The following is an 18,036-nucleotide window of genomic DNA, read 5'->3' as shown; positions in this document are numbered from 1 at the left end:
GAAAGCATAGGCATGACTGAACGTACACATCATGTAGTGCAAAACTCATGTAGGATTCAAATACATAAGAGTTATAGGTCAATGGCTATCATCATGCCAAATTTAAGTCTTAAAAATATGGTTAGTTATATTATGATGTACTCCCTCCGTTCCTAAATATAAGTCTTTTTAAAGATTCTACTAGAGGATTACATACGGATGTATATAAACATACTCTGAAGTGTAGATTCATTCATTTTGCTTTGTATGTAGTCGTCTAGTGAAATCTCTTCAAAGACTTATATTTAGAAACGGAGGGAGTATTTTTATAACATATTTTTTATTAAAAATTTATCCTAATGTAGCTGGAAATGTCACCATTGCGTAGAACACAAAAAATTACACAATATTCATATAAGGCACGTTTTCATCGGATGTATGAATTAAAAGTTACATCAGTTTTAATATAATATAGTGTGACTCCTTACAGTCAGGCGCCACACAATGTAGTGTGACTCCTTACTCTTAGGCGCCACACAACCAGGAGTGTGGCCCCGGGTGCCACGTTGGCCAGAAGTGTAACGCCCATATGCTAGGCGTTACATAATGTAGTGTGACACCCGACTGTCGGGCGCCACACAAAGGGTCAGCTGAATGAATTTATTTTAAACGTAGTTCAGTTTGTGAATTTGTTTCGTTTAAGGGTCAATTTTGTCAATTTTGCCCGACACGGCGCGGAATGATCCTCGGGTGGATATGGATATTCTGGGCACATTCCGTGAGGCGTTAAGAGAGACGTCTCAAATGTTGTTCAACACCACCTCACTCACATCTTCTCCTCGTTTCAGCATTGAGCGGATACATCATGGCGTTAGAGCATCTATACTACTAATAAACAATCCAACAAGAATTACACTACAGACACCCCATCAAACGCCCCACAAAAAAACAATCAATCAGCACCCCACGATTAATCCCACAGATCTTAATCTAACAGCCCTCGTTAATCCATCGTTTGTTGGGTGTACTTAGCAATTACAATAGGCTGAACATACTCCACCAACGAAACTTCCAATCAGGAAAGAAAAAAATAGATGAGAAAATGCCCAGCAACGTCCCCTGTAATCACAGAGCCATCCAGCCACCACCATCACGGGATTCTCATCAGGACCGGCCCGAGGCGCGACCACGGCGACGCCGACGCCAACGGCTTCGAGGGCGGCTACGGCGGCGGATATGCGGCGCCTCGGTTGGAGGACGGCGAGGGGAAGCAGGCGGAGAGGGGCCACGGTCCGCGCCAGCCCTACCGCGGAGGGGGCGGCCGCCGCGGGGGCTACTCCCGATGGATCGGTGGGCGGCCATGGCTGCCGGCCCGGCGGTGGCGGCGGGGGCGCCGTCCTACTGGTGCTACAGCTGCGAGCGGTTCGTGCGCACGGAGGGGGACGCCGGGCTGGCCTGCCCCGGCTACGACGGCGGCTTCCTGGAGCAGATGGACGCGCCGCCGCCGCGCAGGGCCGTCTCGCCCGCCGCCTTCCTCCGACGCCGCGCCGCCGCGGACGCTCCCGCCGAGGTCCGGCCATGCCGCTGCAGGCGTGGCGGCGCCTCGGGGGACCGCTCGGGGTCGTCGTACAACCCGGTCATCGTGCTGCGCCGCTCCGCCGCGCCGCCCGGCGACGACACCACCGGCGCCACCAGCAGCTTCGAGCTCTTCTACGACGACGGCGCCGGATCCGGCCTCCGCCCGCTGCCCGAGAGCATGTTCGACTTCCTCATGGGCTTCGGCTTCGAGCGCCTCCTCGAGCAGCTCGCCCAGATCGAGGCCGGCAGCTTCGGCGCCATCCGCCCCTGCGACAACCCACCGGCCTCCAATGCCGCCGTCGAGTCCATGCCCACCGTCGTCGTCGCCGCCTGCCACGTCGGCGTCGACTCCCACTGCGCCGTCTGCAAGGAGGCCTTCGAGCTGGGCGACGAGGCCCGGGAGATGCCCTGCAGCCACATGTACCACTAGGACTGCATCCTGCCGTGGCTCGCGCTGCGCAACTCGTGCCCCGTGTGCCGCCACGAGCTGCCCACGGACGTGCCGCGGTCTGCTCTGGCGGGTGACCTGGGTGCCGCCGATGACCAGGGCAGCAACACTAGGGCCGAGGCTGGCAGCGAGGAGGAGACGACGGTGGGCTTGACGATTTGGCGGCTTCCTGGAGGAGGCTTTGCCGTTGGGAGGTTTGCTGGTGGTCGGAGGGCAGGAGAGAGGGAGCTCCCAGTTGTCTACACTGAGGTGGACGGCAGTTTCAACAATGGCGGCGCATCGAGGAGGATCTCATGGTCATCGAGAGGGAGCCATTCGTCGCAGAGGGGAATTGTCAGACGCATGTTCGACAACATGTTTGCCTGCTTTGGGCATGCCCATTCGACCAATGCTGCCAGGGCATCATCTTCAAGGCCGGAGTGGAGCTCGGTTTTCACCCGCGGTCTGAGGAGCCGCAGCACGAGCTGGAGATCCCAAGATAGCCACGCAGATGCCATCGCCAGGTGATAACTGCATCACACACTGGGGAATATACGATATTAGATGTTGGAGAGCCGCAGATGTTTGCTTCCGTTTGATGTTTTTCTACTCTATATATGAGTCAGTTGAGAGATAAAGATGATTTGTAGAGCGCAAATTGCATGCTGTTTTGTACATACAGGAGCAGAACTAGAGATGTTGCAATGGAAATGCCCTCCAGTTTGCCTATTCAAGACGGATGGTCTTCCTATTGCATTTTGGAATATCATTCAGTAAGACAAGTTTTGTTACTGATGCATGCAAGCATCTGGATAGTGAGCGCTTAAATTGTTGGTTGGCAGCACTCAATTGTTTCTTCCAACTCCATCTTGCTCAATGCGACGTGGGTTCGCCCGTTGTAACCATGACTTGTTGGAAGGTGTAGACCATAGCAAAGATTCAATAAAAGCATCCCTCAAGATATTTTCTGCTCTTCAATTGGATATATCATTGTAGTACCGATCAAGGTCACCCTCTCATCCTTGTTTTCTTACTTTCTTCACTTCACCAGGTATACCGTCTTTTTCAGCAAAGGCAGCTGAGTTGACTGTTTTTTTGTGTGTGTGTACGACTCTGTTACTATTTGTCATCATCTTTACGTTCTTGTCAGACTTTCCAAAAAAAATATGATCACCATTTGGGAAATATCTTCATCAAATCTGTTGTTCCAGGAAAGGAAGATCCAAGAACCTTTTTGATTTATGTGAAGCAGAGCTGCACGACACTTATGATAAATAAATTGTTTTCAGCACCTCAATTATTTCTTAAGGGCTCGTTGATTGTACCGACGACCTGTTAGAAGGTTGCAGATGCTGCAGCAGAGATTGAACAAAACATCATTCAAGATATTTTCTGCTTCAGCCTACATTTTTCTAAGCTCTTCAGTTGGATATGGATATGATTGTATTCATCATGGTCACCTCTCATCCTTCTTTTCTTGCTTTCTTCACCAGGGACATGATGTCATATTTTTTGTCTTACTCAACAAAGCCAACGAGCTGAGTGTCTTTTTTATGCTCTTTGACTATTGTCACCATCCTTGCATTCCTGTTATAGTTTCTAAAAAACAGAACACCATTTGTGAAATATCTTCATCAAATCTGCTGGCATCTCTTGTTGGGGAACGTCGCATGGGAAACAAAAATTTTCCTACGCGCACGAAGACCTATCATGGTGATGTCCATCTACGAGAGGGGATGAGTGATCTACGTACCCTTGTAGATCGTACAGCAGAAGCGATTAGGGATCGCGGTTGATGTGGTGGAACGTCCTCACGTCCCTCGATCCGCCCCGCGAACAATCCCGCGATCAGTCCCACGATCTAGTACCGAACGGACGGCACCTCCGCGTTCAGCACACGTACAGCTCGACGATGATCTCGGCCTTCTTGATCCAGCAAGAGAGACGGAGAGGTAGAAGAGTTCTCCGGCAGCGTGACGGCGCTCCGGAGGTTGGTGATGATCTTGTCTCAGCAGGGCTCCGCCCGAGCTCCGCAGAAACACGATCTAGAGGGAAAACTATGGAGGTATGTGGTCGGGCAGCCGTGAGAAAGTCGTCTCAAATCTGCCCTAAAAGCCCCATATATATAGGAGGAGGGAGGGGGACCTTGCCTTGGGGTCCAAGGGAACCCCAAGGGGTCGGCCGAGCCAGGGGGGAGGACTCTCCCCCCCAAACCGAGTCCTACTTGGTTTGGTGGGAGGGAGTCCTTCCCCTTTCCCACCTCTCCCTTTTTTTTCCTTTCCTTTGATATTTTCTCTTCCTTGGCGCATAGGATTTGGTGGGCTGTCCCACCAGCCCACTAAGGGCTGGTGTGACCCCCCCAAATACCTATGGGCTTCCCCGGAGTGGGTTGCCCCCCTCCGGTGAACCCCCGGAACCCATTCGTCATTCCCGGTACATTCCCGGTAACTCCGAAAACCTTCCGGTAATCAAATGAGGTCATCCTATATATCAATCTTCGTTTCCGGACCATTCCGGAAACCCTCGTGACGTCCGTGATCTCATCCGGGACTCCGAACAACATTCGGTAACCAACCATATAACTCAAATACGCATAAAACAACGTCGAACCTTAAGTGTGCAGACCCTGCGGGTTCGAGAACTATGTAGACATGACCCGAGAGAATCCTCGGTCAATATCCAATAGCGGGACCTGGATGCCCATATTGGATCCTACATATTCTACGAAGATCTTTATCGTTTGAACCTCAGTGCCAAGGATTCGTATAATCCCGTATGTCATTCCCTTTGTCCTTCGGTATGCTACTTGCCCGAGATTCGATCGTCAGTATCCGCATACCTATTTCAATCTCGTTTACCGGCAAGTCTCTTTACTCGTTCCGTAATACAAGATCCCGCAACTTACACTAAGTTACATTGCTTGCAAGGCTTGTGTGTGATGTTGTATTACCGAGTGGGCCCCGAGATACCTCTCCGTCACACGGAGTGACAAATCCCAGTCTTGATCCATACTAACTCAACTAACACCTTCGGAGATACCTGTAGAGCATCTTTATAGTCACCCAGTTACGTTGCGACGTTTGATACACACAAAGCATTCCTCCGGTGTCAGTGAGTTATATGATCTCATGGTCATAGGAATAAATACTTGACACGCAGAAAACAGTAGCAACAAAATGACACGATCAACATGCTATGTCTATTAGTTTGGGTCTAGTCCATCACGTGATTCTCCCAATGACGTGATCCAGTTATCAAGCAACAACACCTTGTTCATAATCAGAAGACACTGACTATCATCGATCAACTGGCTAGCCAACTAGAGGCATGCTAGGGACGGTGTTTTGTCTATGTATCCACACATGTAAATGAGTCTTCATTCAATACAATTATAGCATGGATAATAAACTATTATCTTGATACAGGAATTATAATAATAACTATACATTTATTATTGCCTCTAGGGCATAATTCCAACAGTCTCCCACTTGCACTAGAGTCAATAATCTAGCCCTCACATCACCATGTGAATTACATTGTAATAAATCTAACACCCATACAGTTCTGGTGTCGATCATGTTTTGGCCGTGGAAGAGGTTTAGTCAGCGGGTCTGCTACATTCAGATCCGTGTGCACTTTGCATATATTTACGTCCTCCTCCTCGACGTAGTCGCGGATGAGGTTGAAGCGTCGTTTGATGTGTCTGGTCTTCTTGTGAAACCTTGGTTCCTTTGCCAGGGCAATGGCACCAGTGTTGTCACAGAACAAGGTTATTGGATCCAGTGCACTTGGCACCACTCCAAGATCCGTCATGAACTGCTTCATCCAGACACCCTCCTTAGTCGCCTCCGAGGCAGCCATGTACTCCGCTTCACATGTAGAATCTGCTACGACGCTCTGCTTGGAACTGCACCAGCTTACTGCACCCCCATTAAGTATAAATACGTATCCGGTTTGCGACTTGGAGTCGTCCGGATCTGTGTCAAAGCTTGCATCGACGTAACCTTTTACGGCGAGCTCTTCGTCACCTCCATACACGAGAAACATCTCCTTAGTCCTTTTCAGGTACTTCAGGATATTCTTGACCGCCGTCCAGTGATCCACTCCTGGATTACTCTGGAACCTACCTGCCATACTTATGGCCAGGCTAACATCCGGTCTAGTGCACAACATTGCATACATGATAGAGCCTATGGCTGAAGCATAGGGGACGGAGCGCATATGCTCTCTTTCTTCATCAGTTGCTGGGCACTGAGTCTTACTCAATCTCGTACCTTGTAACACTGGCAAGAACCCTTTCTTGGACTGTTCCATTTTGAACCTCTTCAAAACTTTATCAAGGTATGTGTTTTGTGAAAGTCCTATCAGGCGTTTTGATCTATCCCTATAGATCTTAATGCCTAGAATGTAAGCAGCTTCTCCTAGGTCCTTCATAGAGAAACTTTTATTCAAGTAACCTTTTATGCTCTCCAAAAGCTCTACGTTGTTTCCAATCAGTAATATGTCATCCACATATAATATTAGAAACGCCACAGAGCTCCCACTCACTTTCTTGTAAATACAAGATTCTCCAACCACTTGTATAAACCCAAATGCTTTGATCACCTCATCAAAGCGTTTGTTCCAACTCCGAGATGCTTGCACCAGTCCATAAATGGATCGCTGGAGCTTCCACACTTTGTCAGCATTTTTAGGATCGACAAAACCTTCGGGTTGCATCATATACAACTCTTCCTTAAGGAAACCGTTAAGGAACGCCGTTTTGACATCCATCTGCCAGATTTCATAATCGAAAAATGCAGCTATTGCTAACATGATTCTGACGGACTTAAGCATCGCTACGGGAGAGAAAGTCTCATCGTAGTCAATTCCTGGAACTTGTGAAAAACCCTTTGCCACAAGTCGAGCTTTATAAACGGTCACATTACCGTCAGCGTCCGTCTTCTTCTTAAAGATCCATTTGTTCTGAATAGCCTTGCGGCCCTCAGGCAGTATCTCCAAAGTCCACACTTTGTTCTCATACATGGATCCTATCTCGGATTTCATGGCTTCTAGCCATTTGTTGGAATCTGGGCCCACCATTGCTTCTTCATAATTTGCAGGTTCATTGTTGTCTAACAACATGATTGTCAAGACGGGATTACCGTACCACTCTGGAGCAGCGCGTGATCTCGTCGACCTGCGTGGTTCAACAGAAACTTGAACTGGAGTTTCATGATCATCATCATTAACTTCCTCCTCAACCGGCGTCGCAATCACAGGGGTTTCCCCTTGTCCTGCGCCACCATCCAGAGGGATGAGAGGTTCGACAACCTCGTCAAGTTCTATCTTCCTCCCACTCAATTCCCTCGAGAGAAACTCCTTCTCGAGAAAAGTTCCGTTCTTAGCAACAAACACTTTGCCCTCGGATTTGAGATAGAAGGTGTACCCAACTGTCTCTTTTGGGTAGCCTATGAAGACGCATTTTTCCGCTTTGGGTTCCAGCTTTTCAGGCTGAAGCTTTTTGACATAAGCATCACATCCCCAAACTTTAAGAAACGACAACTTTGGTCTTTTGCCATACCACAGTTCGTATGGTGTCGTCTCAACGGATTTTGATGGTGCCCTATTGAATGCAGCTGTTTCTAATGCATAACCCCAAAATGATAATGGCAAATCAGTAAGAGACATCATAGATCGCACCATCTCTAACAAAGTACGATTACGACGTTCGGATACACCATTACGCTGTGGTGTTCCAGGCGGTGTTAACTGCGAAACAATTCCACATTGTCTTAAGTGAGTACCAAACTCGAAACTCAGATACTCACCCCCACGATCAGACCATAGGAACTTGATCTTCTTGTTACGATGATTTTCCACTTCACTCTGAAATTGCTTGAACTTTTCAAATGTTTCAGACTTGTGCTTCATCAAGTAGACATAACCATATCTACTTAGATCGTCAGTGAAGGTGAGAAAATAACGATATCCGCCGCGTGCCTCCACGCTCATTGGACCACACACATCGGTATGTATGATTTCCAACAAGTCACTTGCACGCTCCATTGTTCCGGAGAACGGAGTCTTAGTCATCTTGCCCATGAGGCATGGTTCGCACGTGTCAAGTGAATCAAAGTCAAGTGACTCCAAAAGTCCATCAGCACGGAGCTTCTTCATGCGCTTTACACCAATATGACCCAAGCGGCAGTGCCACAAAAATATGGCGCTATCATTGTTTACTCTAACTCTTTTGGTCTCAATGTTATGTATATGCGTATCTCTATCAAGATTCAATATGAACAATCCTCTCACATTCGGTGCATGACCATAAAAGATGTTACTCATAGAAATAGAACAACCATTATTCTCAGACTTAAAAGAGTAACCGTCTCGCAATAAACAAGATCCAGATATAATGTTCATGCTCAACGCAGGCACTAAATAACAATGATTTAAGTTCATCACTAATCCCGATGGTAGTTGAAGTGACACGGTGCCGACGGCGATTGCATCAACCTTGGAACCGTTTCCTACGCGCATCGTCACTTCGTCTTTCGCCAGCCTCCGTCTATTCCGCAGTTCCTGTTTCGAGTTGCAAATGTGAGCAACAGAACCGGTATCGAATACCCAGGCACTACTACGAGAGCCGGTTAAGTACACATCAATAACATGTATATCAAATATACCTGATTTTTCTTTGCCCGCCTTCTTATCTGCCAGATACTTGGGGCAATTGCGCTTCCAGTGACCCATACCCTTGCAATAGAAGCACTCTGTTTCAGGCTTAGGTCCAGCCTTGGGTTTCTTCGGCGGATTGGCAACAGGCTTGCCGCTCTTCTTCGAATTGCCCTTCTTGCCTTTGCCGTTTCTCTTGAAACTAGTGGTCTTGCTCACCATCAACACTTGATGCTCTTTTCGGAGTTCAGACTCTGCGACTTTCAGCATCGCAAACAACTCGCCGGGAGACTTGTTCATCCCTTGCATGTTGTAGTTCAACACAAAGCCTTTATAGCTTGGCGGCAGTGATTGCAGGATTCTGTCAGTGATAGCTTCTTGCGGGAGTTCAATCCCTAGTTCAGCTAGACGGTTTGAGTACCCAGACATCTTGAGCACATGTTCACTGACAGATGAGCTTTCCTCCATCTTGCAAGCATAGAATTTATCGGAGGTCTCATACCTCTCGATCCGGGCGTTCTTCTGAAAGATAAACTTCAACTCCTGGAACATCTCAAATGCTCCATGACGCTCAAAGCGACGTTGAAGTCCCGGCTCTAAGCCATACAAGACTGCACATTGAACTATTGAGTAGTCCTCCTTACGCGCTAACCAAGCGTTCTTAACATCCTGATCAGCCGTAGCGGGTGGTTCATCTCCTAGCGCAGCATTAAGGACATAATCCTTCTTTCCAGCTTGTAAGATTAGCCTAAGATTACGAGCCCAGTCTACAAAGTTGCTTCCATCATCTTTCAACTTAGCTTTCTCTAGGAACGTATTAAAATTGAGGATGACACTTGCGTGAGCCATGATCTACAACACAAATATATTCAAAGTGGACTTAGACTATGTTCAAGATAATTAGAGTTCAACTTAATCAAATTATATGCTAAACTCCCACTCAAAAAGTACATCTCTCTAGTCATTTGAGTGGTTCATGATACACTTACACTATCCCAAGTCCGATCATCACGTGAGTCGAGAGTAGTTTCAGTGGTAAGCATCCCTATGCTAATCATATCAACTATATGATTCATGATCGACCTTTCGGTCTCATGTGTTCCGAGGCCATGTCTGCACATGCTAGGCTCGTCAAGCTTAACCCGAGTGTTCCGCGTGCGCAACTGTTTTGCACCCGTTGTATGTGAACGTTGAGTCTATCACACCCGATCATCACGTGGTGTCTCGAAACGACGAACTGTAGCAACGGTGCACAGTCGGGGAGAACACAATTTCGTCTTGAAATTTTAGTGAGAGATCACCTCATAATGCTACCGTCGTTCTAAGCAAAATAAGGTGCATAAAAGGATTAACATCACATGCAATTCATAAGTGACATGATATGGCCAATATCACGTGCTTCTTGATCTCCATCACCAAAGCACCGGCACGATCTTCTTGTCACCGGCGCCACACCATGATCTCCATCATCATGATCTCCATCAACGTGTCGCCATCGGGGTTGTCGTGCTACTTATGCTATCACTACTAAAGCTACATCCTAGCAAAATAGTAAACGCATCTGCAAGCACATATGTTAGTATAAAGACAACCCTATGGCTCCTGCCGGTTGCCGTACCATCGACGTGCAAGTCGATATTTCTATTACAACATGATCATCTCATACATCCAATATATCACATCACATCATTGGCCATATCACATCACAATCATACCCTGCAAAAACAAGTTAGACGTCCTCTAATTTTGTTGTTGCATGTCTTACGTGGTGACCAAGGGTATCTAGTAGGATCGCATCTTACTTACGCAAACACCACAACGGAGATATATGAGTTGCTATTTAACCTCATCCAAGGACCTCCTTGGTCAAATCCGATTCAACTAAAGTTGGAGAAACCGTCACTTGCCAGTCATCTTTGAGCAAAGGGGGTTACTCGTAACGATGAAACCAGTCTCTCGTAAGCGTACGAGTAATGTCGGTCCAAGCCGCTTCAATCCAACAATACCGCGGAATCAAGAAAAGACTAAGGAAGGCAGCAAAACGCACATCACCGCCCACAAAACCTTTTGTGTTCTACTCGAGAAGACATCTACGCAAGAACCTAGCTCATGATGCCACTGTTGGGGAACGTCGCATGGGAAACAAAAATTTTCCTACGCGCACGAAGACCTATCATGGTGATGTCCATCTACGAGAGGGGATGAGTGATCTACGTACCCTTGTAGATCGTACAGCAGAAGCGATTAGGGATCGCGGTTGATGTGGTGGAACGTCCTCACGTCCCTCGATCCGCCCCGCGAACAATCCCGCGATCAGTCCCACGATCTAGTACCGAACGGACGGCACCTCCGCGTTCAGCACACGTACAGCTCGACGATGATCTCGGCCTTCTTGATCCAGCAAGAGAGACGGAGAGGTAGAAGAGTTCTCCGGCAGCGTGACGGCGCTCCGGAGGTTGGTGATGATCTTGTCTCAGCAGGGCTCCGCCCGAGCTCCGCAGAAACACGATCTAGAGGGAAAACTATGGAGGTATGTGGTCGGGCAGCCGTGAGAAAGTCGTCTCAAATCTAACCTAAAAGCCCCATATATATAGGAGGAGGGAGGGGGACCTTGCCTTGGGGTCCAAGGGAACCCCAAGGGGTCGGCCGAGCCAGGGGGGAGGACTCTCCCCCCCCCAAACCGAGTCCTACTTGGTTTGGTGGGAGGGAGTCCTTCCCCTTTCCCACCTCTCCCTTTTTTTTTCCTTTCCTTTGATATTTTCTCTTCCTTGGCGCATAGGATTTGGTGGGCTGTCCCACCAGCCCACTAAGGGCTGGTGTGACCCCCCCAAATACCTATGGGCTTCCCCGGAGTGGGTTGCCCCCCTCCGGTGAACCCCCGGAACCCATTCGTCATTCCCGGTACATTCCCGGTAACTCCGAAAACCTTCCGGTAATCAAATGAGGTCATCCTATATATCAATCTTCGTTTCCGGACCATTCCGGAAACCCTCGTGACGTCCGTGATCTCATCCGGGACTCCGAACAACATTCGGTAACCAACCATATAACTCAAATACGCATAAAACAACGTCGAACCTTAAGTGTGCAGACCCTGCGGGTTCGAGAACTATGTAGACATGACCCGAGAGAATCCTCGGTCAATATCCAATAGCGGGACCTGGATGCCCATATTGGATCCTACATATTCTACGAAGATCTTTATCGTTTGAACCTCAGTGCCAAGGATTCGTATAATCCCGTATGTCATTCCCTTTGTCCTTCGGTATGCTACTTGCCCGAGATTCGATCGTCAGTATCCGCATACCTATTTCAATCTCGTTTACCGGCAAGTCTCTTTACTCGTTCCGTAATACAAGATCCCGCAACTTACACTAAGTTACATTGCTTGCAAGGCTTGTGTGTGATGTTGTATTACCGAGTGGGCCCCGAGATACCTCTCCGTCACACGGAGTGACAAATCCCAGTCTTGATCCATACTAACTCAACTAACACCTTCGGAGATACCTGTAGAGCATCTTTATAGTCACCCAGTTACGTTGCGACGTTTGATACACACAAAGCATTCCTCCGGTGTCAGTGAGTTATATGATCTCATGGTCATAGGAATAAATACTTGACACGCAGAAAACAGTAGCAACAAAATGACACGATCAACATGCTACGTCTATTAGTTTGGGTCTAGTCCATCACGTGATTCTCCCAATGACGTGATCCAGTTATCAAGCAACAACACCTTGTTTATAATCAGAAGACACTGACTATCATTGACCAACTGGCTAGCCAACTAGAGGCATGCTAGGGACGGTGTTTTGTCTATGTATCCACACATGTAAATGAGTCTTCATTCAATACAATTATAGCATGGATAATAAACTATTATCTTGATACAGGAATTATAATAATAACTATATTTATTATTGCCTCTAGGGCATAATTCCAACAGTCTCCCACTTGCACTAGAGTCAATAATCCAGCCCTCACATCACCATGTGAATTACATTGTAATAAATCTAACACCCATACAGTTCTGGTGTCGATCATGTTTTGGCCGTGGAAGAGGTTTAGTCAGCGGGTCTGCTACATTCAGATCCGTGTGCACTTTGCATATGTTTACGTCCTCTTCCTCGACGTAGTCGCGGATGAGGTTGAAGCGTCGTTTGATGTGTCTGGTCTTCTTGTGAAACCGTGGTTCCTTTGCTAAGGCAATGGCACCAGTGTTGTCACAGAACAAGGTTATTGGATTCAGTGCGCTTGGCACCACTCCAAGATCCGTCATGAACTGCTTCATCCAGACACCCTCCTTAGCCGCCTCCGAGGCAGCCATGTACTCCGCTTCACATGTAGAATCTGCTACGACGCTTTGCTTGGAACTGCACCAGCTTACTGCACCCCCATTAAGAATAAATACGTATCCGGTTTGCGACTTAGAGTCGTCCGGATCTGTGTCAAAGCTTGCATCGACGTAACCTTTTACGGCGAGCTCTTCGTCACCTCCATACACGAGAAACATCTCCTTAGTCCTTTTCAGGTACTTCAGGATATTCTTGACCGCTGTCCAGTGATCCACTCCTGGATTACTCTGGAACCTACCTGCCATACTTATGGCCAGGCTAACATCCGGTCTAGTGCACAGCATCGCATACATGATAGAACCTATGGCTGAAGCATAGGGGACGGAGCGCATATGCTCTCTATCTTCATCAGTTGCTGGGCACTGAGTCTTACTCAATCTCGTACCTTGTAAAACTGGCAAGAACCCTTTCTTGGACTGTTCCATTTTGAACCTCTTCAAAACTTTATCAAGGTATGTGCTTTGTGAAAGTCCTATGAGGCGTTTTGATCTATCCCTATAGATCTTAATGCCTAGAATGTAAGCAGCTTCTCCTAGGTCCTTCATAGAGAAACTTTTATTCAAGTAACCTTTTATGCTCTCCAAAAACTCTACGTTGTTTCCAATCAGTAATATGTCATCCACATATAATATTAGAAACGCCACAGAGCTCCCACTCACTTTCTTGTAAATACAAGATTCTCCAACCACTTGTATAAACCCAAATGCCTTGATCACCTCATCAAAGCGTTTGTTCCAACTCCGAGATGCTTGCACCAGTCCATAAATGGATCGCTGGAGCTTGCACACCTTGTTAGCATTCTTAGGATCAACAAAACCTTCGGGTTGCATCATATACAACTCTTCCTTAAGGAAACCGTTAAGGAACGCCGTTTTGACATCCATCTGCCAGATTTCATAATCGAAAAATGCAGCTATTGCTAACATGATTCTGACGGACTTAAGCATCGCTACGGGTGAGAAAGTCTCATCGTAGTCAATTCCTGGAACTTGTGAAAAACCCTTTGCCACAAGTCGAGCTTTATAAACGGTCACATTACCGTCAGCGTCCGTCTTCTTCTTAAAGATCCATTTGTTCTGAATAGCCTTGCGGCCCTCAGGTAGTATCTCCAAAGTCCACACTTTGTTCTCATACATGGATCCTATCTCGGATTTCATGGCTTCTAGCCATTTGTTGGAATCTGGGCCCACCATTGCTTTTTCATAATTTGCAGGTTCATTGTTGTCTAACACATGATTGATAAGACGGGATTACCGTACCACTCTGGAGCAGCGCGTGATCTCGTCGACCTGCGTGGTTCAACAGAAACTTGAACTGGAGTTTCATGATCATCATCATTAACTTCCTCCTCAACCGGCGTCGCAACGACAGGGGTTTCCCCTTGCCCTGCGCCACCATCCAGAGGGATGAGAGGTTCGATAACCTCGTCAAGTTCTATCTTCCTCCCACTCAATTCTCTCGAGAGAAACTCCTTCTCGAGAAAAGCTCCGTTTTTAGCAACAAACACTTTGCCCTCGGATTTGAGATAGAAGGTGTACCCAACTGTCTCTTTTGGGTAACCTATGAAGACGCACTTTTCCGCTTTGGGTTCTAGCTTTTCAGGCTGAAGCTTTTTGACATAAGCATCACATCCCCAAACTTTAAGAAACGACAACTTTGGCCTTTTGCCATACCACAGTTCGTATGGTGTCGTCTCAACGGATTTTGATGGTGCCCTATTTAAAGTGAATGCAGCTGTTTCTAATGCATAACCCCAAAATGGTAACGACAAATCAGTAAGAGACATCATAGATCGCACCATCTCTAAAAAAGTACGATTACGACGTTCGGACACACCATTACGCTGTGGTGTTCCAGGCAGTGTTAACTGCAAAACAATTCCACATTGTCTCAAGTGAGCACCAAACTCGAAACTCAGATATTCACCCCCACGATCAGACCGTAGGAACTTGATCTTCTTGTTACGATGATTTTCCACTTCACTCTGAAATTGCTTGAACTTTTCAAATGTTTCAGACTTGTGCTTCATCAAGTAGACATAACCATATCTACTTAAATCGTCAGTGAAGGTGAGAAAATAACGATATCCGCCGCGTGCCTCTATGCTCATTGGACCACATACATCGGTATGTATGATTTCCAACAAGTCACTTGCACGCTCCATTGTTCCGGAGAACGGAGTCTTAGTCATCTTGCCCATGAGGCATGGTTCGCACGTGTCAAGTGAATCAAAGTCAAGTGACTCCAAAAGTCCATCAGCATGGAGTTTCTTCATGCGCTTTACACCAATATGACCCAAGCGGCAGTGCCACAAAAATATGGCGCTATCATTGTTTGCTCTAACTCTTTTGGTCTCAATGTTATGTATATGCGTATCGCTATCAAGATTCAACATGAACAATCCTCTCACATTCGGTGCATGACGATAAAAGATATTACTCATAGAAATAGAACAACCATTATTCTCAGAATTAAAAGAGTAACCGTCTCGCAATAAACAAGATCCAAAGATAATGTTCATGCTCAACGCAGGCACTAAATAACAACGATTTAAGTTCATCACTAATCCCGATGGTAGCTGAAGTGACACTGTGCCGACGGCGATTGCATCAACCTTGGAACCATTTCCTACGCGCATCGTCACTTCGTCTTTCGCCAGCCTTCGTTTATTCCGCAGTTCCTGCTTCGAGTTGCAAATGTGAGCAACAGAACCGGTATCGAATACCCAGGCACTACTACGAGAGCCGGTTAAGTACACATCAATAACATGTATATCAAATATACCTGATTTTTCTTTGCCCGCCTTCTTATCTGCCAGATACTTGGGGCAATTGCGCTTCCCGTGACCCATACCCTTGCAATAGAAGCACTATGTTTCAGGCATAGGTCCAGCCTTGGGTTTCTTCGGCGGATTGGCAACAGGCTTGCCGCTCTTCTTTGAATTGCCCTTCTTGCCTTTGCCGTTTCTCTTGAAACTAGTGGTCTTGCTCACCATCAACACTTGATGCTCTTTACGGAGTTCAGACTCTGCGACTTTCAGCATCGCAAACAACTCGCCGGGAGACTTGTTCATCCCTTGCATGTTGTAGTTCAACACAAAGCCTTTATAGCTTGGCGGCAGTGATTGAAGGATTCTGTCAGTGATAGCTTCTTGCGGGAGTTCAATCCCCAGCTCAGCTAGACGGTTTGAGTACCCAGACATTTTGAGCACATGTTCACTGACAGACGAGTTTTCCTCCATCTTGCAAGCATAGAATTTATCGGAGGTCTCATACCTCTCGATCCGGGCGTTCTTCTGAAAGATAAACTCCAACTCCTGGAACATCTCAAATGCTTCATGACGCTCAAAGCGACGTTGAAGTCCCGGTTCTAAGCCATACAAGACCGCACATTGAACTATTGAGTAGTCCTCCTTACGTGCTAACCAAGTGTTCTTAACATCCTGATCAGCCGTAGCGGGTGGTTCATCTCCTAGCGCAGCATTAAGGACATAATCCTTCTTCCCAGCTTGTAAGATTAGCTTAAGATTACGAGCCCAGTCTACAAAGTTGCTTCCATCATCTTTCAACTTAGCTTTCTCTAGGAACGTATTAAAATTCAGGATGACTGTCGCGTGAGCCATGATCTACAACACAAATATATTCAAAGTGGACTTAGACTATGTTCAAGATAATTAGAGTTCAACTTAATCAAATTATATGCTAAACTCCCACTCAAAAAGTACATCTCTCTAGTCATTTGAGTGGTTCATGATCCACTTACACTATCCCAAGTCCGATCATCACGTGAGTTGAGTATAGTTTCAGTGGTAAGCATCCCTATGCTAATCATATCAACTATATGATTCATGATCGACCTTTCGGTCTCATGTGTTCCGAGGCCATGTCTGCACATGCTAGGCTCGTCAAGCTTAACCCGAGTGTTCCGTGTGCGCAACTGTTTTGCACCCGTTGTATGTGAACGTTGAGTCTATCACACCCGATCATCACGTGGTGTCTCGAAACGACGAACTGTAGCAACGGTGCACAGTCGGGGAGAACACATTTTCGTCTTGAAATTTTAGTGAGAGATCACCTCATAATGCTACCGTCGTTCTAAGCAAAATAAGGTGCATAAAAGGATTAACATCACATGCAATTCATAAGTGACATGATATGGCCATCATCCCGTGCTTCTTGATCTCCATCACCAAAGCACCGGCACGATCTTCTTGTCACCGGCGCCACACCATGATCATCCATCAACGTGTTGCCATCGGGGTTGTCGTGCTACTTATGCTATTACTACTAAAGCTACATCCTAGCAAAATAGTAAACGCATCTGCAAGCTCAAACGTTAGTATAAAGACAACCCTATGGCTCCTGCCGGTTGCCGTACCATCGACGTGCAAGTCGATATTTCTATTACAACATGATCATCTCATACATCCAATATATCACATCACATCGTTGGCCATATCACCTCACAATCATACCCTGCAAAAACAAGTTAGACGTCCTCTAATTTTGTTGTTGCATGTTTTACGTGGTGACCAAGGGTATCTAGTAGGATCGCATCTTACTTACGCAAACACCACAACGGAGATATATGAGTTGCTATTTAACCTCATCCAAGGACCTCCTCGGTCAAATCCGATTCAACTAAAGTTGGAGAAACCGACACTTGCCAGTCATCTTTGATCAAAGGGGGTTACTCGTAACGATGAAACCAGTCTCTCGTAAGCGTACGAGTAATGTCGGTCCAAGCCGCTTCAATCCAACAATACCGCGGAATCAAGAAAAGACTAAGGAGGGCAGCAAAACGCACATCACCGCCCACAAAAACTTTTGTGTTCTACTCGAGAAGACATCTACGCATGAACCTAGCTCATGATGCCACTGTTGGGGAACGTCGCATGGGAAACAAAAAATTTCCTACGCGCACGAAGACCTATCATGGTGATGTCCATCTACGAGAGGGGATGAGTGATCTACGTACCCTTGTAGACCGTACAGCAGAAGCGTTAGAGAACGCGGTTGATGTAGTGGAATGTCCTCACGT

At 46.9% G+C, this 18,036-nt stretch overlaps 1 pseudogene; it reads left to right on the top strand.

Annotated features, from left to right (window-relative positions):
* The first annotated feature begins 1,321 nt into the window (after window positions 1-1,321).
* On the top strand, window positions 1,322-2,622 carry LOC123411393 (annotated as a pseudogene).
* Window positions 2,623-18,036: the final 15,414 nt, after the last annotated feature.

Source organism: Hordeum vulgare, chromosome 7H (assembly GCF_904849725.1).
Source record: "Hordeum vulgare subsp. vulgare chromosome 7H, MorexV3_pseudomolecules_assembly, whole genome shotgun sequence".
NCBI classification, from domain to species: domain Eukaryota; kingdom Viridiplantae; phylum Streptophyta; class Magnoliopsida; order Poales; family Poaceae; genus Hordeum; species Hordeum vulgare.
Note: the sequence above shows the minus strand (reverse complement) of the source record. Positions and strands in the feature narration are given on the sequence as shown.